General features: G+C 36.4%; 1 protein-coding gene across 3 annotated transcripts in view; it reads right to left on the bottom strand.

Annotated features, from left to right (window-relative positions):
* LOC120413651 (DENN domain-containing protein Crag) overlaps positions 1-24,300 on the bottom strand; it is a 72,091-nt gene extending 47,791 nt beyond the window's left edge. For 2 of the 3 annotated variants that reach the window (XM_052711244.1, XM_039574568.2), the window contains exons 1-2: positions 24,263-24,300; positions 22,836-23,133 (exon numbers count right to left, since the gene is read on the bottom strand). The gene's annotated coding sequence lies outside the window, so the exon portion shown is untranslated. Of the gene's footprint in view, positions 1-22,835; positions 23,337-24,262 lie in introns of those variants that run through there. The other variant, XM_039574567.2, reaches the window with a different exon arrangement.
* Positions 24,301-24,541: the final 241 nt, after the last annotated feature.

The raw sequence follows: 24,541 nt of genomic DNA, 5'->3' as shown, positions 1-24,541 counted from the left end.
TCCTCATCAATACTTTCGCCGAATGAGCCAGAACGATCTGAAAACTCCTTAAAAAGTTACAAATTTTCGAATTAATAGCTGCCAAAATTGTATTGAGACAGTTTTAACATAAATTTGAAGTAAAACATAACTGACAAGACTACCGAAAATCTATTTTGAGCGATCAATAAACAAATTGTAACTTGATTATTCACCAATATTAAAAAATATAAATTTTTAAGTGATGGACTGTTGAGTCCAGAAATCCAGAATCAAAACGAAACTATCGTTATTAATAAAGAGTCGTTTATTTAGCAGCCTTGAAAGTTTCGTACGAATTGCAGGTGGTGCGAAATTTGTCTGGTCGATTTGGCGTGGTCTTTAGTGAAAAGTGAGGCCATATTTTACTCGAATTTTGTCGATTAATTTTGCTTAATCTATATATATATATAAAATTTCGACGGTTTTGTTCGAACGCGAATCAGTTCAATACGGAGCGTCGGATCGAGGTGCTCTTTGTTGCGTTGGGTTCGTATAAGCTTAAGGAAGGTTCTTACGCCAAAAAGTGGCAACTTTGGCCACTCTGGAATCGATTCCGGAGCATCGGCAAATTGTATGGAAAAAGTTACGTAAAATCAAATTTTGATCACAGGAGGCTGAATTAGCAAACAAGCAACAAATGTCAGGAAACCAAAAAAGGGCAGGACGAAGTTTGCCGGGAAGAGCTTGTAATTCATAATTTTAATCATTTTATTTTTTCAGGAGCCTACGGAAGAATTTTCCGTAGAATGACAAGCAATAGAAAAAAAAACTTTGTCATGCAATAAAGAACATTTTTGTATTAAAAGTGTCACTAAATTGGGCGAAAAAAAGGGTAAAATCAACTTATTTTTCTTTAAATGGTCACAGAAAACCTAAAAAAAAAGTGGTGAAATATGACGCTAATGGGCAAAGTCCCCAAAGGCAGCAGCAGCAGTAGATTAAAGAGGGGAGAAGTTAGTTGGTTAGTTAGTTGCGTGACACTTACACCTTAACCCGAGCAGCTTCTTCCCCCTTCACTCAAGTTAAGTAGTAAAACTGACTTTATTGCTCCTTATTTCAGCCTCCATCTGATGGTGGTGAGTTGCGTTTGCTATGATATGCCCAAAAATGGATCCATTTTCGACCGTTTTGCGTTTTCACTGGCCTCCATCTTTCCCACACCTCCTGTTTATGCCATTATGCTTATTTACTTTGGCACCCCCAGAAATGTTAACGAAAGGTAGCGTTTTGTTTTTTTCATTTTGATGTACACTTTGTAAACACACACTTTTTTTCTTGCTTCTTTGTGGGTCAAACGTTAACGAGCCTCCCCTAGAGTAGCTTCTTGATAGGACGTAATTACGTTTAAGAGCGACTGCTTCACAAAAAAAGCAACTTGATAGCCAAAAATTAAAGTGCACTTTGAGGTTGGCCGACGCTGAACACGTGTGTGTCTATAATCGATGCCGAAGGTAGGCCTTAAAGTTTGCACTTTTATAAGCTCAGGGTTGAGAAATCGCGCGCTCTCGTTGCATAATAATGTCGGTCGGTGGAGGCCTACACATAAAACAACGAGCATTAAGCTGGGAAGCATAATGCATAAGCTTACAGCGAACACCGACGACGACGACATGCGTCAAGTTGCTGTTGACGTCGTCGGTGGTTGGAGATCTGGACTAGTTTTGCGGTTGTCAGAGGTGTTCAAAGTGCATCGAGCAAGTCTTCAAGGTTTTGTCACAGGCAAGCAGATTTAATTCTCATTTTAAATTCGATCAATTTGAATTAGTGGAAACTCACCATAGCAATTTTGAATTCACCACAACCACATCCACCACACAATTAATTTTTGTATTTTTTAATCCGGCTGAAACTTTTTTAGTGCTTTCGGTATGCCCAAAGAAGCCAATTTGTATCATTAGTTTGTCCATATAATTTTCCATACAAATTTGGGATCAGTAGTGCGGTGCCTGTGTGGACGCGCAGTCCTGTTTTTTCGTGTTATTTTCCGTCTCTTTTGTGTCGCTGTTCGAGTGCATGGGGTGATTGGTCATTATAATTAAATAATGGCATCAGTAGTGCGGTGCCTGTGTGGACGCGCAGTCCTGTTTTTTTCGTGTTATTCTCCGTCTCTTTTGTGTCGCTGTTCGAGTGCATGGGGTGATTGGTCATTATAATTAAATAATAGCATCATTAGTGTGGTGCTTTTCGGGACGCGCAGTTCTGTTTTTTTTACCTTCTTCTTTTTTCATTGTTTTTTTTTCACTCGTGTTCGTTGACCGATGAGTTTTTTTGTGTTGTTCTCTTTTTATAGTTTTCTATAAAAACGTACCTATTTTTTTGAGACTAGCAAGTCAAATTGCTGGATTAAGCCCTTTCTATATCATCGATGATTGGAAGGCACGCCTTCGAATATTTTTTAAGGCTTATGATATAAAATTATTTCAATTAATTAAGCCCTTCCTACATCACCGTTGATCGGAAGGCACGCCGACGGAGAATTTCTGGAGAATCGCGGTCGAATTAATACTATATTTAAATCCCTAGATAGCTATCTTTCCGCAGCCGGCTGCCTAAGATTTTTAAAATTTCAACCGATAAACAAATTGCTTATGGTCGCATCACCTACCACAGTGAATCCTGACCTCATACCCATCTTACTAACCCCTCAAAACTCATGTGATACTTTGTCGGAGACGCAGCTGATTTAGCGGTCCCATCACTCAAGTATCGGCTAACATTCCCATCCACTTCCCCGTGTCTTACCTCTGGTCGTGGCCGGCGTCGGTATTGATCAGCATGATAGGGACCTTTGAAAATTGCGAAGGGGTGATGATTGGTTCCTACTTTTCATCTGTGGTCCACGGAGCAATGTTTGGGGGTCCTGGTCAATAACGAAGTAGCAGCTACGGGTAGACACCAATGCTATGCTATGCTATGCTATAATTTTCCATACAAATTTGGCAGCTGTCCATACAAAAATGATATATAAAAATTCAAAAAACTGTATCTTTTGAAGGAATTTTTTGATCGATTTGGTGTCTTCGGCAAAGTTGTAGGTATGGATAAAGACTACACTGAAAAAAATTATACACGTTAAAAAAAATTTGGCCATTTTAATTTCACTTTTTGTCACTAAAACTTAATTTGCAAATAAAACTCTATTTTTTTATATGTTTTAGGGGACATCAAATGACAACTTTTCAGAAATTTCCAGAACGGGCAAACAATCCTTGACCGAGTTATACAACTTAATTTTTCGATGTAAAATCGAATTTGCAATCAAAAAGTACTTTAGTGAAATTTTGTTAAAGTGCACCGTTTTCAACTTATAGCCATTATTAGGTAACTTGTTTGAAAACAGTCGCAGTTTTTCATTTTTTTAAATTAGTGCCCATGTTTGCCCAATTTTGAAAAAAATATTTTTGAAAAGCTGAGAAATTTTGTTCTTTTGAACTTTGTTGATATGACCTTTACTGCCCATGTTCGTATAAATGTCCCATATGCAAAAACAGCAAGCTGAGAAAAACGCTAAACAAGTTTGTCCCACACATAAGGCTACGTGTTAAGTTTTCACGAAAAAACTGGATTTCCTCTTGATTTCTAGAACAAAGTACTGGATGTTATAGGCTCTTTTGAAAGAGCACACGATTTTGAACCAAACTGCATCAATAACTCAAAAGTGAAGAAAATGCATATGGGACATTTATGCGATCATGGGCAGTTTAGTTGCTGAGATATATTCATGCCATTCGTGAAATTTTTCGATCTATTCGAAAAAATATATTTTCATTTTTTTAAATCAAGACTAACTTTTCAAAATGGCGTTGTGGTGAATTCAAATTTGACGAGTTTCCACTAATTTAAACTGACGGTTAAATTTTTTAACGATTTAGTTTATAATAAAGTTGCGCCTGTTTTTCTGTGGTTTTGTAATTAAATTTCTGAAAAAAAACTATCCAATTTTCACCTTACAAAACTGCGTTATAATCCGACAACAAATCGATATGTAATGTTGCCAAGCAAAAAAACCCCTCTCAACACAAAGTTTACCGAACCGTAAACAAGAATCACCTTCTTCTTCTTCAAACTTTTTTCCCGGCAAACATAGTTGTGCATCAAAAGTCTGTAAAATGTGTAACATTTTGTTCGACATTGGTGCACACTTCCTTTAGCCTTTTTTTTTTGGTTTTTATTCCACGAACATGGGGTTTCCCCCTCCTTCAGAATTTTTCAACGCTAAAGAGCACTATGTTGTTTGGTGCATAAATTTGCTCAAAAATAGCACCTTAAAAATTCAATCATGACGTGACGCAATCTTCGTGGAAATCATGCAACAAAATTTGAAATTAAATCTGAATTATTTCACAATGTTGGTGGAATTTAACTCATTTCAAAAAGTAATCAAACATTCTACCCCACACAAGGAAGTGATGCAAGAACAGGGAAAAATCGAACTCATTTGAGCTTGTATTAGTGCTAGATCTTAGTAGTGGTGCTAGTGGGCACTAGTCACGCGATCCACTTCCACCGGATATCGTCGTACTAACTTCTCTGTGCGAGCTGTCCGTTTTCGATTTGTTGTTGTTGTTGTTGCAAGGAACAAACCTTGACATTTGTGGCCTCCCTCCTTCCACAAGGTGAGGGGGTGGAGGTCGATTCCGTTAGAGGAGGAAAGAGTTGGTTGGCAAACAAAATATAAATACCATGCTTAATTTATGTGCACTGTAACTGTTATTCGCAGGACGCAAAAGTGAATACAAAGGAAGCTTCTGTTTGAATGTCAAGGAAATGCAAAGATAAATATCACTTTTTAATAACAAACTTAGATTCACAGACAAACATACTTGAAACCATAATAAAATCCAATAAAAAAAATAAAGGTTAATTCAAATATTCGGAAACTCACCACGATAACTTTGAATTCACCACAGCTAACTTGTACGTGATTTTGGCAGTTGTTTGAAATTGTATGCAAGTAGATGAGTTGTGGTGAATTTCAAGTTATCGTGGTGAGTTTCCGACAATTTAAATTTACCGTTAAAATGTTTGAATGTGATATCCAATTAAGTTTTTTTTAATCTTAAGTATTATTCAAACAGTATTTTTGCATATTGAACGATTCCAATGCGCAATCAAGTCGAGCTTCCAATGAAAGAAATCGTCTCTACTAAAGTAGAAATCGCTCTCCACTACCCGATTAAGAATGCAGCACTCAGTCATGATTCATCGGAACAAAAACAAGTCATAACTTTGCGCGAAACACGTGCGTCTTAGTGTAAACACAGCTCTCACACTGACCTCAGCTAAAACGAGAAGTGTCACTCCAACACATCATCACCGGCTGCGGCTGAGTTCATCAGTGTGCAACACTATTGCAAGCAACCAGATATCTACATCTGAAGCGCGCACTTAAACCACTTAAATCACTCTGAGCTATACGTTCTCAGCGGTAATCACATCATCTCCTCAAGCTCTAATCAACCCTTGTGGCAACCCCGGCAACGTTCAGTGTCAAATAGCTCACCGTTCCATATAAGACAACCTTACCTGGCGCGACTGATTAGCATTTTGCATGATCATCATCATTGTTGTTGTCGTGAGAACCTCCTCGAAACTGACATTTCACAGACAAATGTGTGCTATATCTTGATGCACTTACACGACTTGGGAGAATCTTAAGGTTACTCCGCGCGGCGGCTAATTTATATTAGTAGCTGCTCTACTGCCCTTGGTGAACTCGCCTCCCTGGGAAAAATCAATCTCTTTCCTGTTTGCTGAGCGAAGCAAGCTTTGCTTATCAGTGCAACGATTACAAACAGTACGGTACTGGTTGGTTCGTTGGAAAGAGGGGGAATTCCGTGGAAGTTGGTGTGATTGTTGCAGTTGGAAGGGGTGATAATAACCCTTGAATAACAAGTGAGATTTTTTTTTGTAAATATAAAAACTGGTCAACTGTAATAAAGCCTTGAACGTTTCCTGAACAATTCCTTAAAATTTTGTTAAACTATCACGCATTAATTTTTTTTCATTTTTTTTAAATAGCTCTCTGAAAAAAATGTCTTCCTTCCTCGCTAGGGTGACCAAAACTAACGTGATGTCACGGATTTTGTTTTATAGATTTTTGAGTCAACAAGAGAATCATGTGTCCTGAGAATCATAAAGTACTCGCGATTTGCGAATTAGGTACTGGAAAATGACCTGTATACAGAGAAATCTTCAAATTTTGTTCCAAAATACTCTAAAATACTCCAAAATAAGTTTTAACCACAATTTATTTAACGTCAATTTATAGCTAGGGGTCCAAATCCGGGCTTACTCGGGGCTACTCCCAAAGATTGACCCATTACTAGGCTAAATTCCAAATTTGAGCTTATTTTGACCACGGGAACCCCTCCCTCTGAGGCCTTGAAGTATGGGAAAAATCGTCAAAATGTATGGTAAAAAGTAACTCTAGAGTTTTTTTTGAATAGGTCCTATAAACATATAAAAGACAATAGTTTATAGGTCCTTTTCAAACAAAACTCTATGCGCAACAACTGTCCAATTCTTACCAATTTTCGAATCTATGATCTTCATTAAATTAAAAAAAAACGAAGACACCATATTTTAAGGATTTTTTGCTAAAAAAATTATTATCTTCCAAAATTGACCATTTTTGCGCCCCGAGTAAGCCCGAATTTGGATCACCCTACTCTTTATTTATATTGATTCAGGAAGTCGTCAGTTTTAATTGACGAAATGTTTCACAGCAAAAAATCCGATGGTAAAATCGCATGCAAAAGCATGCACATCACCTTCGTCAAAAAAGACACTTTATATTACACACTGCATGTACAATTTTTGTAAACAAAAAAAAAGTTGCAACCGACGGGAATCAAACTCAGCACCAACAGTACGGACTGGCGCCTTAGCCCGCTTGGCCATTAGACCGATGAAGAATTGAAAGGATAAACGCTTATATGAGCTTGACATTTCGGTTATGTAGGTTTCCCAAACTGGTGGGCTACATATTTCAGGGTGTAATATTACATAGAATTTCATAAAATAATGCAAAAAAAATTTAACCCAGGCCTTTTATACGCAGCTGGATTACCACTTTTTTTTGCTGAGTAGCTTCCCGAGCAGACGGAAATAACGTGGGAATAACATTTTTTGGTATTTGAAAATACTAGGCCAATAACACTTTATGTTATTTATAACAAGTTTTGTTATTCGCCGTTATGATTTTTTTGTTATTTGATTGTTATTGTAATAACAGACTAATAAAATTGTTAGTGATTCTTCGAAAAAATCTTTGTTATTATTTTTTGTTATTTTAACAACTAATCCGATCATCCCAATAACAGTTGGAGGTATTCTTCCATAACAAAAAATGTTATTCCAAAGTTGTTTTGGCTTTCAACCAATATCAGACCAATAACTAATTTTGTTATGATAACATGAACTGTTATTAAACCCTTATGCAAAAATTGATTTTTCAAGAAGATTCCATAACACATCCTGTTATTTTAACAGTATTTGTTATTGAAAAGGCATGAATTTTGTTATTACCGTCTGCCCGGGTTTAAAAAAAATATTTCACGGACTTTAAAAAAAAATATTGCTTAAATTGTAGTAAACTAGGTCCTTAACAACATTGTTTTTATTTAATAGTAGTTTATGCAACAAGTTGCAAAAAGAAGATTTTTTCAGCACGAGTCGTACATTTATCCAACGAGGTTCACCGAGTTGGATAAATACGAAGAGTGCTGAAAAAATCAAGTTTTGCAACAAGTTCCATACAACATTTTTTGCAATTCCGAAAAACACCCATTGAGTGAAATTTTAAGTCAAATTTTCATGTATTTTGTCAATAAATCGTTCAAATCAAAAAAATGTTGAAAAGTGTTACTTTTCGAAACAAGTGCTGAAAAGTTCAACTTTTCAGCACCCATTTCAGTGCTGAAAAGTAGAACTTTTCAGCATTTATTTTGAAAAGTGTAGCTATTCGATTTTGTTATTTTTGGTACAGAAAAGTAGGCTATTTCGTCGTTCAAGAATGACAGGAAAAGTAAGTAATTTCACGACGGAATTGCAAAAAGTTATTTTTCGTCACATCACAGTTATTTTAGTAACATAATAATGGAGAATTTTAATTATATGTAAAATGTTTGCTTTCAATTTCTTTGACAAAATTACGTAAATAACATACTGTGTTTAGAATATCATTTTTACAAGAAGTTGGTGAAAACTACTTTTTTTTTTGAGTTGGGAGTTCTTGAAACCGCTTTGAGTGAGAGGTATTCCAAAACACCCAAGAAGCAATAAGTTAAAATTATATTTATTGGAACTTTTCTTTCAAAAATAACTCAAGAAATGCAAAAGTTTCTATTTGATCTTTAAAAAAATATATAAAATTATAAAATCACGCATAACATTTTAAAAGGGTTAAAATTTTGGTCAAAGTCTTCTTAACAGGCAACAAAGATAAAAATTCAAACTGAATTTGAAAAAAAAAAATGTCGCGGTTAATTTTTTTAAAGTCATACCTGCATAGAAAACTCATAGCATCTAGTCTGCAGAAAAATCTCAGAAATTCAATGGCATGAGCAAACAGTAAAAAAAATGTGTACATTTGTAAGGTTATATTACCTCTTTTATGATTAAATTTTACCTCAATTTAGACAGAAAACGTGACATTACACCAGAAAAGTGGTAAAATTACACATTTTCAGAGGTAAAATGACACATTATTTCTGACATAAAAAATGTACCTCTTCCGAGATGTAATGTTACCATGATTTTTTTACTGTGTTGGCATTATGTAAAATTTCACACTTTGTTATAGTTTGTATTTTATGTTTTAGATTTAATTTTGTCTATGCATTCCATATGTAAAAAGAAGCCATTTTGCATTCTCCAAACATTTTTCCATACATTTTTTTCGGGTTGGTTAATGTTTTGGGTTATAATAGGGCTTTTCTGAAAAAATAATACACGGAAAAAATCCAGATGTTTTTATTAGACTTTTTTTTCACTAAAATTTGAAATCCCAAAGTTTTTTTTTATTTTCGATACTTTTTGTATGTTTTAGGGGACTTAAACATACATTTTCATTCTAGAGGAAATGGAAAAATCTGGTTTAGAGATTTAAATTTCTGAAAATTATGATTTTTTGAAAAAAAAAACATAAATTTTTTTCTAGTTAAATTGCAAAATTCATTTAACCTTTTAGGTCCAATTCTTTTAGTAAATGATGGGAAAATGATTCATATGACCATACGAATATTTTAGGCTGGTTTTGGAAATTTTGATTCTTGGGTAGGGTGCCCAGAAAATGGGACTTTTTCTCCAAACCTCGCTCCACAAGCTGAATATTGTTTCTTGAGCTATTTTAGGACTCTGGGCCAAATATGAGTAAAATCGGTCAACATTTACCCATTGATACTCGAAGGTGAAATTTGTATGGGAAAAATCGAAAAAATGTATGGAAAAAACATACCAAACTCGATCCTGAAAAGTTATAAGCGATTTAAAAAAGGCATTTTTGTATTAAAACTGTTTTTTTCCCCAACTTTAGGCTCGGGTATCAATGGGTTAATCGCAACCAATTTCGCTCAAAATTAGCAAAAAAAAAAAAAAAATGCTTAAAATAACCTAAAAAACCGTTTCCGCTTGTGGAGCAGGGGGTCATTTTTTCTGGGCACCCTATTCTTGGGGCATATACGACCCAAATCGAATTCCATTCGAAACGCACAGCAGCAAAACTATTTTCGTAGAGCTGAGAAAAAAAATCAACAATTTGCTTTTTAATATTTATAGGGCTGGATAGGATAGGATTGCTGATTGCTTAAAAACAGCATCGTAATGTTCAATTTGGTGAAAAAATAGTTATTTCTCAATCAACTTGCGATATTTCAAAAACTAAGGTTTGATTTGCTGAATTTGCTGAAAAAGGTTTTTTTTTCTTTTCTATTAAAAATAAATCAAATTTTATGAATCAAGTTAAACCTTTCGAAAAAGCTATGCACTGATTTGGGACATTTTTAAATTCTAGTCTAGATTTTTAAATTTGGAAAATAGTTAGTAGTACCTAATTTTCGAGATAATTTGAGTTGAAAAATGAGGGCTAATTAGACGGCACTAAGAAAAAAAATTCAATTTCTCGGAATTTAAAAATCAAGAGGCTTTTTCTAGGGAACCAACAAAAAAGTTAAAAAAATAATCTATGTGGTCAATTGTCATGAGTGGTCATGAGTTATGAAAATTTGTAAACAAATTTTTAAAAGGATTTAAGGATCCAAAATAAAACCTTCTTGAGGACAATCTCTTTTTCTGCTTATTTTGCAAATAGGAACAAACAATGTTACATTTTAAACCAAGAAACATCAATTTATACTTGACTTTAAAAAGCTTTTAAGTTTAGAAAAGCATTTTTTTTAAATAGTGGTGGCACTGAAATATAGCTCTCAACTTCCATTTTTATTTAGTCACATTGTCAAAAGACGGAATTATATCTAAACCCGTCATAAAAAATTTAAACGGTTGAAAAGTGTGAAAAAATCAATGGTAAACTTGACACAAACAGAACCACCACAACATTCATTTACCGGGTAAATTTTTTAAATAAAATTAGGCCGATGCAAATATTTTTTGTAGTTTATGTCCCTCGCCTCTGACCAAAGTCGAGGGGGGGGGGGGCAAAAAAATAAAAAAGTTTAAAAAATGAATTTACGAGCCATGGTTTCAACATTTGAATGAAAAAAGTATTTTAAAATGCATTATACACCTGTCCAGTTGTTTTGCAATCATTAGTTTCCAAAATATCTAAGTATTGACGAAAATTTTATTTTTCGCGAAAAAAAAAGTTTTTGCGGTTCTGTGCATTGGAACTCCATAAAAATTCAAAATATTTTAAATCCAGCCCAAACATGCTAAATATAATTATCAATGTAGAAAAATGCATTTTAGCTTGTTTTCAATTGATTTAACTTCTGTTTTTATTGAAATTTTGAAGTTTTTTGAAAAAATATTTTTTTTGCCCCCTGATATTTCGGACAAACTTTGAAGGGGGGGGCGACATAAACTTTGAAAAATATTTGCAACGGCCTTAGATAATCTTTTGTAGATATCACACTTAAAAATTATCGGAAGCTTTCCAATCAACCCAAACAGAACACGTGGTTCGTTATCCTTCAAAAAGTGTGCCCACCACAGCACCACAGGACAGTATTCACACTGAAAGTCGCGTGCTGTCGATACTGGCTCGACTACCGACAACCTGCAAACTGTGCTGGCCAGCAATTTGGCGCAAATTAGCAGCCAGACAGACCCCGATGGTGCTCTTGAGGTGTGCGATTTCAGAGTAGCAGCAGCAGCAGTTGGTCGAATTCAAGGTCGTCAAAACGAGACTTCATTCGAGTTTCATTTGCATGTATTTGTGTATGGTCGCGCTCAAAACAACAGTATCAGGTGTTTTGTGTGCGACATTTGACGCTTGGGCGGTGATCTGCAATACAACTTTTTTTTTTTCTTCGTGCAGCTCAAAAGTGCATCCAGTAATCGAAACCGATCCGGTTCATTGGCTGTTCTCACCTTGATATACGATGGGGCGGTCCCCTCCCTGCGTTATCTAATGAACGCAGCAATTTTTTTTTCAATTTTGCGCTTCTGTGACGAAGCAATAAGCACTTATCGATCGCGCACGAAGGTGATTGCGACATGTTTTTCAGCGAAAAAAAAAAAAATGAGAAAGAAAATAAAGAGCAACGCGTTGACAGTCGCCGCGACCTGTCATCATCATTATAAGGGTGTGCGAAGCAGTTTTTGCTGAAATTTTACGCGTAGAGCCAAAAACCAAGTATTGGTGACTCTGCCCTTTGCTCGTTACGGAGTTGAAAGTTTCGATGCTGTAAGAACTGTCGATATACTTCCTCCAACAGCGAATAGTATAGCAGTTTGAGTATAGAATAGCAGTTTGCCCTTCGTTACGGCTAAACAGTTTTGCCAAGTTGCTCTAGAACGGACTACGGTAAGGCCTCGATAGTTTGGCAATGTCAAATTGACAGTTATTTTTATCAAATAATTATTTTTAAGATTTTAGTTTTAAAATCGGTGTAAATATTCAAAGTTTAACAGTTCAAAATACTACATATTCACCGTAAACAACAGATTGGCACATCAACAAAACTGTCGATGATGGGTGGTCCCATGTGGCTGGTCGATAGCCTTTATTGGGTCGTCGCCGTCAGCTGGTCGTGCGAATTGCCCGACAACGCACAAGAAGTTATTTCGACCTCAATTTATATGCTCGTAGTGTGATGTGTGTGAGTGCTTGATAGTCTCCCAATCGTGTGTGTAGTGTGTTGATGTTATGTTATCTTTGAAAACGACCCGTACGCAGGCCTGTTTGCGGCAGGTCGACGCTGTCGTGCTATCATGTCGCACCCGCCATTTCGACGTTCCGAGAAAAATGCGTTTTAATGTTTGACCTTGAATAAACAAAAAGGAGAGCACGCAATGTAAACAATGAAAAACACGTTTTGTTTGACTGACCATTCTGTGCATTGTCCCGAAGTATGGTTGTATTTGGTTACTGGAGTCCCGAGTTATAATTACACATGTTTACGGTAGTCTAACTTGTACGTGCGTCAAACGCATCCTGACCTGAAATCCCTTTGGCCAATTGTCGCACTTACATCAAATTTCAGGGAGTGACACGATAGCACGACAAGATTGAAACTTCTTTCATATGAAAAGTGACAAAAATCCGTGAAGCTTTTTTGGTTTTTATTGAATATCTCAGGATTGAAATCGAATTTTGGAGATCTATAAAGGTCAAAAGGTGAGGCATTGTGAGCTGCACAAAATGGCGTTCTTAACTCAATTTGGCCCAAAATGCACGTACGACAAGTTAGCACGACGGCGACGAGGTGAGCAAATAGAAGCTTAATTTGAAAAAAAAATCTTTACCGAACCCTTGGGAAAAATGGGGCAATCGTGGCAAAGAAAATGTACTATTGAAATATTGTTATCAATGATTTTTTTCAAATAAACTTTGAAAAATATTTGCAACGGCCTAATCATTTATTATTGTAAAATTCTAGAATACTTTTTCAAAACAACCAATGCACCATGGGTTTCTTACATAGTACCTTATGAAAAAAGTAGGCGAGAATTTATCTTTATGTTTACAGAATGGATTTGTGAATGTTTCTCTAGTGTGGTTATTAAAAATTCAGACAAATGGCGTGAAAATGATCGAAAATGTGTCTTTAGAACTTATTTCCCGATCGTTTTGATATATTCGACATAGTGGTAGGAATTTGTAAAATGATTTGTTTTGGAGCTTGAAAAAAAAGGTTGGAATTACACAAAACATTATAATCTGTTCAATGTTTAATGATAAAGAATATTTTCATTGCATTGTATTGGTCCAACTGTTACTGAAATTTCAGCAATTCAATTTTTTTTTGTTTTTACAAAACATTAATGTAATGCAAATTTATGCAAAAATTTGCTTCATTTGTAATCGATATTGGAAGAAAAAAAGCTAGCTGGAACTCCTACTCAAAAACATTTTTTTTAAAGAAATACAGAATTTAGTAAAAATTTGAGTATTTAACATGATAACAATACCGATAACAAATTTTAAAATTAGAGTACATAAAAAAAATTGTTAAAAAAAAATATTTTTTACTAACATAATTAACGAAGTGAAAATCTATACAAAATGTGTCGTCGTTTGACACTCATATCGCAAACTATGAAAAATTTCGGAAAAATACACAAATTACAAAAAAAATCTGCTCAAAATGGTAGTGAAATAGAAATTTGGTGTCAAAGGAACTTTTATACAAAATTGGACGCCCAAATTGATGTTGTACTCAAAATCTAAAAAAAAAATCACAAAAAGTACAAAAATAGTTTTAAAAACGGTGTCATTTTTCTTTATAAAATTGTTAAAAAAAATCATGGGACATGTTATTTCATGAGAAATTTAATTTTCTTTTCTAGTCTGCAATATTACGAAAAGGTTTTTATTACAGTCCAGACTCGATTATCCGAAGTTTCGATTATCCGAAGTTCGATTTTCCGAAGGTTTGTATGGACCTTCGGATAAACGAACCACGAACAAAAATTTAGTTTTTTCGTATTTTTTTATTTTCTTAGAGCAATTCTCTGAGATTTCGGTCATTCGATTTTTTTTTGTATTTTTTAATCCGGCTGAAACTTTTGTGGTGCCTTCGGTATGCCCAAAAAAGCCATTTTGCATCATTAGTTTGTCCAGATAATTTTCCATACAAATTTGGCAGCTGTCCATACAAAAATGATATGTGAAAATTCAAAAATCTGTATCTTTTGAAGGAATTTTTTGATCGATTTGGTGTCTTCGGCAAAGTTGTAGGTATGGATATGGACTACACTGAAAAAAAATGATACACGGTAAAAAAAAATTTGGTGATTTTTTATTTAACTTTTTGTCACTAAAACTTGATTTGCAAAAAAACACTATTTTTATTTTTTTATTTTTTGATATGTTTTAGAGGACATAAAATGCCAACTTTTCAGAAATTTCCAGAATGGGCAAAAAATCTTTGACCGAGTTATGATTTTTTGAATCAATACAGATTTTTTCAAAAAATCGAAATATTGGTCGCAAAAATTTTTCAACTTCATTTTTTGATGTAAAATCGAATTTGCAATCAAAAAGTACTTTAGTGAATTTTTGATAAAGTGCACCGTTTTCAAGTTATAACCATTTTTGGGTAACTTTTTTGGAAATAGTCACAGTTTTTCATTTTTTAAAAATAGTGCCCATGTTTGCCCACTATTGAAAAAAATATTTTTGAAAAGCTGAGAAAATTCTCTATATTTTGCTTTTTCGGACTTTGTTGATACGACCCTCAGTTGCTGAGATATTGCCATGCAAAGGTTAAAAAACAGGAAAATTGATGTTTTCTAAGTCTCACCCAAACAACCCACCATTTTCTAATGTCGATATCTCAGCAACTATAGGTCCGATTTACAATGTTAAAACATGAAACATTTGTGAAATTTTCCGATCTTTTCGAAAAAAATATTATCAAAAATTTAAAATCAAGACTAACATTTCAAACGGGCCAAACATTCAATATTACGACCATTTGAAATGTTAGTCTTGATTTAAAATTTTTGATAATATTTTTTTCGAAAAGATCGGAAAATTTCACAAATGTTTCATGTTTTAACATTGTAAATCGGACCTAAAGTTGCTGAGATATCGACATTAGAAAATGGTGGGTTGTTCGGGTGAGACTTAGAAAACATCAATTTTCATGTTTTTTAACCTTTGCATGGCAATATCTCAGCAACTAAGGGTCGTATCAATAAAGTCCGAAAAAGCAAAATATAGAGAATTTTCTCAGCTTTTCAAAAATATTTTTTTCAATAGTGGGCAAACATAGTGCCCATGTCCAAAAATAAAAAAACTGTGACTATTTCCAAAAAAGTTACCTAAAAATGGTTATAACTTGAAAACGGTGCACTTTATCAAAAATTCACTAAAGTACTTTTTGATTGCAAATTCGATTTTACATCGAAAAATGAAGTTGAAAATTTTTTCGTCCAATATTTCGATTTTTTGAAGAAATCTGTATTGATTCAAAAAATCATAACTCGGTTAAAGATTTTTTGCCCATTCTGGCAATTTCTGAAAAGTTGGCATTTTATGTCCTCTAAAACATATCAAAAAATAAAAAAAATTAAAAATAGTGTTTTTTTGTAAATCAAGTTTTAGTGATAAAAAGTTAAATAAAAAATCACCAAATTTTTTTTACCGTGTATTATTTTTTTCCAGTGTGGTCCATATCCATACCTACAACTTTGCCGAAGACACCAAATCGATCAAAAAATTCCTTCAAAAGCTACAGATTTTTGAATTTTCATACATCATTTTTGTATGGACATCTGCCAAATTTGTATGGAAAATTATATGGACAAACTAATGATGCAAAATGGCTTCTTCAGAGGCGACTCGTCCACCTGTTCAACCTGTTCATTGAACAGGTAGCCGACTTCAAGCGGATAATTTTTATTTAAATATCGCGGAGCTTTTTGTTTGAATATAAGCTCACGTTAACAAAATCAACGCCCTATGTTCAACAGCGCTACATGCACCGAAAAAGCTTTGGCCCGCCACCCTTTACTCTTTTCAACCCACCAATACTAAAGCAAAAAATGCGAGCAGCCCTGCGGGCCACGCGCAAATGCTCGTCGCGTTCAACACCGACCCTCTGAACGTCGGGGAAAAAATCTCCATACAGAAAAACTTCAACACATGTAAAGAGCTTCCTATTCATACGCAGCTGCGGTATCGATGTGTTGGGAAACCTGGTTCAACGTGAGAGCGTGAACTGACAGCATTTTTTGGGAGAGAGCAAAATGCCACCCCCAAGTCACAGCCGACTCAGCTGACTCAGCTCAGCATGGAGTTGTTTGCAAAAGGTAAACAAGCCAGCGCGGTGACAGCACGTTGAGAGCGTGAATAAATGAGAGAGCGCGAGAGCACGACAGATATTGCTCTATATTTGGCGCTCTTTTAGGCATCAGGCCGTTTTGCGCAGACTGGCGATAGCTCGTTTTAACACTGGAATGTTCAACTGCGCGCGTTGCACGTCTTCGTTCTTCTTGGTTACTAGTAGATTAATGCTCTACACTCAAACCCCGATGGTTTGACACCAACTGTTGTCAAACGAACGGGGTCACTTTTTAGTTTGACACCCCTTTTACACGGAGTTTTGATAGTGTTTTGATAGTGTGCGTGAGCGCCGTGTAAAAAGTGACAGTTCGTCACTTTTTAGTTTGACTTTGACCAACCAGCGGGGTACAAACTAAAAAAGTGTCAAACGAAAAAGTGACCAACCACCGGGGGTTAAGTGTACTGGAAAGTGATGTAATGTTAAGTTTAGATAGTGTGATTGATAGATTGAATTGAAACAATTGAAACAAAAAAGTTGTATGCTTTTTCCAACATCACTGTCATCTGGGGAGAATCGGGACACATGTGAAGAATTATGGCTGTAGATTCAACCATGATTTTGATCGTATTGTTATGGCTTTATTTAAAGCGGATGCAGTCCTGAAAAATGTGTAAATTCTTTTATGATTTGATGCTATTAAATGCTTCAAAAATGACTGTGTTTATTCAGACTGTAGTCCCGGTTCACTCTAGTTGAATATATATTGTAGCAAGAATTTTCTCTGAAATCTTTTTTTTTCACTGATGCTGAAAACAAATATTTTCATTATCTCGGATTCAGATCAATATAATTTTATTTTTCATGTCAAAAGCCCTTCTTTTCATTCGGAAATTGAATGCCGAAAACATGAGGACATAACAGGCAGTGGAAATTGAATTTCGATAAGGAAGGCGAAGCAATTGCCTTTTTATTCCACATTCCCCACGCTAATGATTATGTCTTATAAATACATTTTAACGAGAAAAAAAGTCTTAATCGCATTTTTAATATATTAATTGCATAAACAGAAAATTATAATAGTATAAAAATATTAAAACGTGAAAATCAAAGCCATTGGAAAAAAAAAAACAAACTTTAAAAACATTTTTCAACATTGAACAGGTGCTTCATTCGGGCACGAGTCGCCTCTGGGCTTCTTTGAGCATACCGAAGGCACCAAAAAAGTTTCAGTCGGATTCAAAAATACAAAAATTAAAATTGAAGAAAAAAGACCGATTTCGTAGAGAATTGCTCACCTTTGAAAGATTGGCTGCGCTAGGGTTTGATTAGATTAGATTAGATTAGTTTTTATATTAATATTTATTATAGTTATTATAATAGTTTTTTTTTGCAAAGGACATAAGTGCAGTTCAACACAAAGATCTTTAGTGTAGTGCAAATATATATGCAAAATTTTGCTTCATTCTTCGCTTACATTTTCAAAAGGTCCAATCTTCATAGGAAACCCATGGCGCATTGACTGTATTGAAAAAATATTCTAGATTTGTAGTCGATATTGCAATTTGAAAAAAATGTAAATATTTTAAAAAAAGTATGGAATTTTGTGAAAATCTTAGTATTTACAAAACATGTTACAAATAAAAAAATTTAATACTTTAAAAAAAATAAAATTTTGTTAAAAAAGTTAATTTTAAGTAGAAAATCTAACGAAGTGAATATCCTTCGGGAGGTCGCGTGTTTTCGCCTTTCTTACAAGTGCCCTTACAAACTGTGTACAAAGTACACGTACGCGACCTCCGGTGGGATATCTATACAAAATGACTTGCCGTTTGATACCCATATCGCAATTTTTTTATGGAATTTTTTATCTTTAGAGAAAAAACGGTATTTTGTAAGAATACGTGTAATTTTGCGTCGTTTGATATTCATATGGCAAATTACGAAAGTGTTTGTATTTAAAACCGATATTTTGTGAAAATGTATGAGTACTTCTCCTATCAATTTGCTTAATAATAAAAAAAATATATGTTTTTATGAAAAGCTCTCAAACTCTGAAAGTTTTAAGACTAATTTCAAAAGATTTGACAAAAACAAAAAATGTGGAAGATTCAGCTGACACTTTCATGGAAGTTCAAATGCCAATATTTCAAAAGAGGGCAAATTACATTAAAAACGAATCGTTTTTTAAGAAAAATGAAAAACTTTTTGCAACACTCATTACTTTTAAGCTCTACTACTGACATTTATTTTAATTCAATGCTTTCATCAACAAAATTAGCTAAAAATAGTGACAACCATTGCCCTCGGCCATTTGTGTCCACCGGCTTTGAACCCATCATCTGCCCGATAAGATATTGATCGCATCGGGGAGAAAGTTTAAAATCTCCCGAGTCCCCCCTCCCCCAGCAGACCCTAAACGCTTAATCATGCAAAGGTGGATTGCCGAGTCACCAGACGCCAGACTTTGCGTGGGCAAAACTGGACCCAGTGCAAACAAGTAACCGGCTGTATACTGCAGCCCTTTCGATTGGCCTCAGGATCAATTTTAAAAATGCATAAACTGGACCTGGTCCGAGTTGCCACACGGAGGGAAATGTCACCATAAAATTCTCACTCCGTGAACCTTCACGGTGAACTTTATCGACGGAAAATAGCAAATGGCCTACCGCAGTAGCGGTTCTTCTGTACGGTTCCGCGGAGGTTGATGAATTATTCAATCCGGGTTGCTAATCTAGAACCTCGGCCAAAAGTGGCATAAAGTGGCCGATTCGATTCGATTCGTCCCGCAGCACGGTGGTAACAAAGAGGCCAATTCATCAGAGGTTCTGCTGCAGAATCGTAAAATAATGCGCTTCCGACCGAATCGAGAGGCAGGGCAATTTATGTTACGGCCTGGCGGCGATCCGCTTCCCTCCCGCTTCTGCGAGATCGCACACAAAGAACTGTGCGGAGAGATCGCGCCAAGAAACCGGAATGCGCGCTGAAACCGTCTGGCCTGAACGAACCGTCCGAGAGTTCAACCAGCGCAGCAGATCAAGAAGCAGTAGCGAAATCTGCGCGCGGCAACCGGTTGAGCGCCTTGGCGGCGGTTAAGCCAGGTCGGATGACTCATCCGCGCCGACGTCTCTTGGGGCTCAGCGAGAAAAAAACACGTTTTCTTAGCCTTTGTGCTCCTTTCGCTTTTAAGCGATATCTTGTTCGGTTTTCTGGAGGCAGACATTGCAGAACGACTGTAGTGCGAGTTGGGCAAAAGTGGCCAGATCTGGAGGTTTGGAGCTGCACGCACCACGGTGCAGATGACAGCCGGTTCCATATTTGGGAATGACCGGCGGAGACGACCCGCAAAACGGCTACACGAGACGAGAAAGGAGGTCGTAAAAAGTTAGCTAGACATCATGAAAGTTTCATGACACAGTTTGATCAGTTTTGAACTCAACTCAGTGAAAAGAGGAAAATGATCTCGGTTTGGATTGAGAGGTTGAACTTCAGTTTACATCCAATGAGTCCCATAGATAAGCAAATATCATTTGCTAAATCAATTAGTCACGTTGACCGATACTGTAAAGGCACGAGTCTGACGTGTCAAAGGTCACTGGATCAATTCCTGTTATAAGTCCTTTTTTGTTTTTGCCGCCTATCCTCCTTGTCTCAACACCAATACGTCAGTCCCACATTCAGCTCGACAGAACACATTCAAAATTCTAATCTAAACCAATCAAGCATCAACAACAAAGCAACCATAAAACGTCGCAAATAAACGCCAATTCCCGCACGTCTCTGTCAATGAAATTCGCATTCTTGTCGCAGAGCCGTCAAAATGCGTCGCAGCACGCCACGCCTGTTGTTTTTCGCGCTCAACGGCGGATGACGTTCGCGTTCTATTTTTGAACCCGGCATCTCGAAACGTCACCCACACTCGGGGATGACTTTCGGTAAACCCCTTCAAAGGTCGATCTTCTCGCATGACGTCGCAATTGTTTCGGGCGCGCGCGAGACATTTTGCGCATTTTGCGATTGTTTACTTCTCGGATTAGTTTTCAAAAAGCCGTAAGAGCCATTGGTAAACAAAGTCCTTTTTGCATCGGTATTCGACCTACTCACGAAAAACCAATATCAAAAATGCTCGAGATTGTCCATCTACACGTCCTTCAAGTGCCTCAAACTAAAAATAAATAAAATTTTGTTTCATTTTCGAGAAACACGAAAATTAGTGTCAGAGGTCACGGTGGCTCTTACGGCTTTTTGAAAACTCACCCGAGACTTGGTGATTCAAGCGCGCGCGTCTTCCTCGTGAACCTCTTGATTAGACCAAGATCTTCAATGTGGTAGTGGGCCGGGTGTTTACCCGGGCAAATATGTTAGAACTTGACCTTCTCAATTGCTCAAAGGTTGGAAAACTGTAGATCTGGTATGGCGTGAACGCCGTTGATGACAATGCCGAGAGAACTAATTGACAATTAAACCTATACACGGAGGAATATCAGCTTCCAAAATCGTGAACAAATGGTCATGAAATTCGGAACCACGTAAAAGTGTACTAATTTCATGGAACGGTTTTGAAAAACACCTGTTGTTAGAATACTTTGTTCGTCGATCCGAATTTCATGAACACATGTTCACGATTTTGCGAACAGATTTTTCTCCGTGCGGAGACAAATCCATCAGAGCCGGTGATGTCTTGGCTGTATTGAGGGGGGAGTGGCAACTCGTCTGTCTTGTGTGGGATCAAAGGTTAGGAATCTTTTTCTCGCGAGACAATTGCGAAGGCAGCCGCAATTAAAGATAGACGCTTTGCAATTCAGACAATTTATTTGTTTTCGTTTCCTGAGATTGCGATTGGTGTTGATTACTCCCGTACGGGTGTGGCCTAGTGCTTTGACAATTTTGACAGAAGCTCTGACAGCAGACGTCAGAAGACGACGCTTTGACAGCCAGTGCAATCACGGTATTGACAAATTTCTAGTATAGTTAAGGAGGTATTAGACTATGGCAAACAAACAAACTTTAATAAAAAAGAAAACAAAAAAAACTTCTAATGCTTCTCATCAAATTTCGTACTGGAGCTCTTTGGACGAGAGATTAACTATCAAGTATTGTGACACGTTATCTTGAAGATATTATCCGCGCACCACCAAACCGAAGTGCGCATCTCTTCTGTTGCGCGAAAAAATATTTTGCGCCGTACAAAATTGAGTGGTTTGTCGTAAGCGTGTACATCAGCCTTTGGCGCAACAGGCTTTGACAGGTTGCGCTCGTATTTTGATTTATGTCTGCCTTCACAATACTAGAGAGACATTACGTCTTTTAGGTTTTACGTCGTGATGTCATTTGACAGCTCGTGATTACTGTTTATATCTCAAGTTAGTTTGCAAATGTTCTTATAAGCCATAACGACCTCCAGTACTAGTTTGCATTTGATTATTCGTGAATTGATTTAAAAGCGATATAAACAGCTTTGTTTACAACAAGAACGAGCAGGATTTGTTTACACTTCGACATTGGCCCTATGTTTTGCTTGAATTGTTGTCAAACGAACGGGGTCCATTTTTAGTTCGACACTCTTTTTACACAAAACTTACACTTTCTATCAAACGTTTGATTTGATAGTAAGTGTGAGTCCCGTGTAATAAGTGACAGTTCGTCATTTCTTAGTTTGATTCTGTTAAACCAACGCTTCGCTTCGCTTGAAGACGGTGACTTTAGTGGATTGTAGACTGGTTTTCGCCATGAGAATAAAACCAATTTCACCTGAATCGAATCCTAAACACCACGACAGCCGTCCATTGCAGGTCGCTCCCATCTCCACCGCGCACCAGGGACAAAAACATCAAAAGTGTTGATGTTCAACTTGTTTAAAAGGATAAGGGAAAATCTCCACGGTATACCCAAATAAGTTTCGTTTGAAGTTGGACGGTTTATGGGGTACAAACTAGAACGTGTCAAACGAACAAGTTAACAACCACCGCTGGGTTGCACCAGAGTTGAATTTGGGAATGTCAGATGTTTCAAGTGACAGCCAGATTAAAGATTTCACATTACCAGTCCCAAATTTTGACAGATTTCGACAGATTTTTTTTTCCAATTCCGAACATCTTCTAGATATAAATGAAATAGTTTAATTGACAATTGAAATTTTTTGTAAATATTTATTTTAATGAAAATGTAAATTCCACCTTTTTAAGGTAAAAAAATCATTAAATTATCAGAATTTTACAAGCTTTTGAATTAATTAATATGATTTTAGTTTCAATACTTAGCAATAGTTTGATTCTAGAACATTTTTTATGTTTCTTAAAAAAATAACAAAGTTCAAAATAAATTAAAGTTGAAAATTCAGTTTAAATATCAATCATTAGCCAACAATTAAACCGAGTGTCTGATTGCCTGGTACATTACCTAATCTAGCCGTGTTCCGTCTATTATGACAGCTCTCTCGTTCTTTCTCGCCTCTTTACTCCTTCAGCAACACTCCTCCTTTTGGCCTGCTTTCAGTTGCGCTGTATTGGTACGGGAGAACCGACGACGACGACAGGTCAATGAAGTAAAATCCAAAATAATCCTCCTTCGGTAGGGTTTTCGAGGTGTCACACACTACTGCACTTTTCTTTTCTTCTTTCCACTAGATTTTTCTTGTTTTCATCTTCAAAATTTTGTTTTAATTTTTCCTGGTCAAATTGTAGATTTTCGAAATACACTATGGATAAAACAACTTGTTAAATTTCATGCTCTCAAACTTTTCTTAAAGTAATTAAAGACATGATCAAGCAGGCACTGAGTTTCGCAGACGTCATTAGCAAAAAAACGAAATCAAAATCCGAGATCTTCCTCGCCTTCTACGTCAATTACTTCGCCGATATCTGTTTTACGTCCTTTGCTCTCTGTTGCTTCTTTACGACTCTTGTTTTTTTCACTGTTTATTTTTTTCCTACACACCCGTTTCTTTCTAGAACCGCACAAACACACCACCAACGTCCGCGCACCTCTCACTCACACACATACCTCCTTCGGCGAATCGCCTTGCACACAGCAAGGAAAAACATACAGAACACACCTGAATTTTTCAGCACACTAGATTTAATTTTCCCAAAGCAATAATCGGAGCGATCGTCACAGAGCAACCCGACGTTTGACGTTTGCTGTTGATTCGCACGATCACAAAGAACCCGACCCGATGTCAACAACAATCCTGGGGTTGCTGTGCAACACGCGCCTGCAATTTAGTGCAGTAAAATGCGACACAACACCAAAGAAACACGTTTTCTTCTTAGAATAGAGATCTCCACGGTTTCTCTAACGCACACCACGATTCTGTGTTTGTATTTGTATTTAAAGTATTGTTTTGGTTTTGATCGATTGTGATTAGCTGAATTCCAAGCAGCTGATTTTGTTTACACTATTTTTACGCAGACATAGGCAAATCGAGTAGATCAATCGTCTGTAAAAACCAGCTGTTTACCACGTGCTCGTGGTAGAACAAAGGACACAGCTGATTTAGACAGACGAATCATTCTACTCGATTTGCCTATGTCTGCGTGTAACTAAACTCCAAACTAACACACTCTCGCGCGTGGATATCTCTATACTCTTCCTTTACAAATACCAACGCAACAACACGAAAAAAGTAATTCACACTGGGCAATTTTGTCAACGAACGGGTTGCTGCGAGTGCAGCAAGAATCAACTATCAACACGCACCAACACACAAACACCCAGCGCCTACTACTACGGTGCGAAAGAGAGCGTAAGGACACATCGAGCGGTGGTGTTGGTGGGTGCAACAGAGAGAGAAGGACGATGAGTGATAAAAAAAAGAGTATCGTTACAGTTACGGCAGCTCGCGCGAAACAGGACCGAACTGAATGAATGACCGACGAAGACTGACAGGCCGAGCGAGGTTTCGGCACTGTGAATGGAGCAAAACCTTGAATGGGAGAGAGTGTGTGTGAGATGGGTGTAAAGGGGCGAAATTTCGCCTGTTTACATCACGGGTGCACACATGCAGGTGGTGGCGATGTGGTGGAATTTAGCGTTAATTCAGCATTTACATTTATTTTTGACTTGAAAATTTGTTGAGAATAGCGTAAAATTCTTAAAAAACAAAT

This window comes from Culex pipiens, chromosome 3, assembly GCF_016801865.2.
Source record: "Culex pipiens pallens isolate TS chromosome 3, TS_CPP_V2, whole genome shotgun sequence".
Classification (NCBI taxonomy): domain Eukaryota; kingdom Metazoa; phylum Arthropoda; class Insecta; order Diptera; family Culicidae; genus Culex; species Culex pipiens.
Note: the sequence above shows the minus strand (reverse complement) of the source record. Positions and strands in the feature narration are given on the sequence as shown.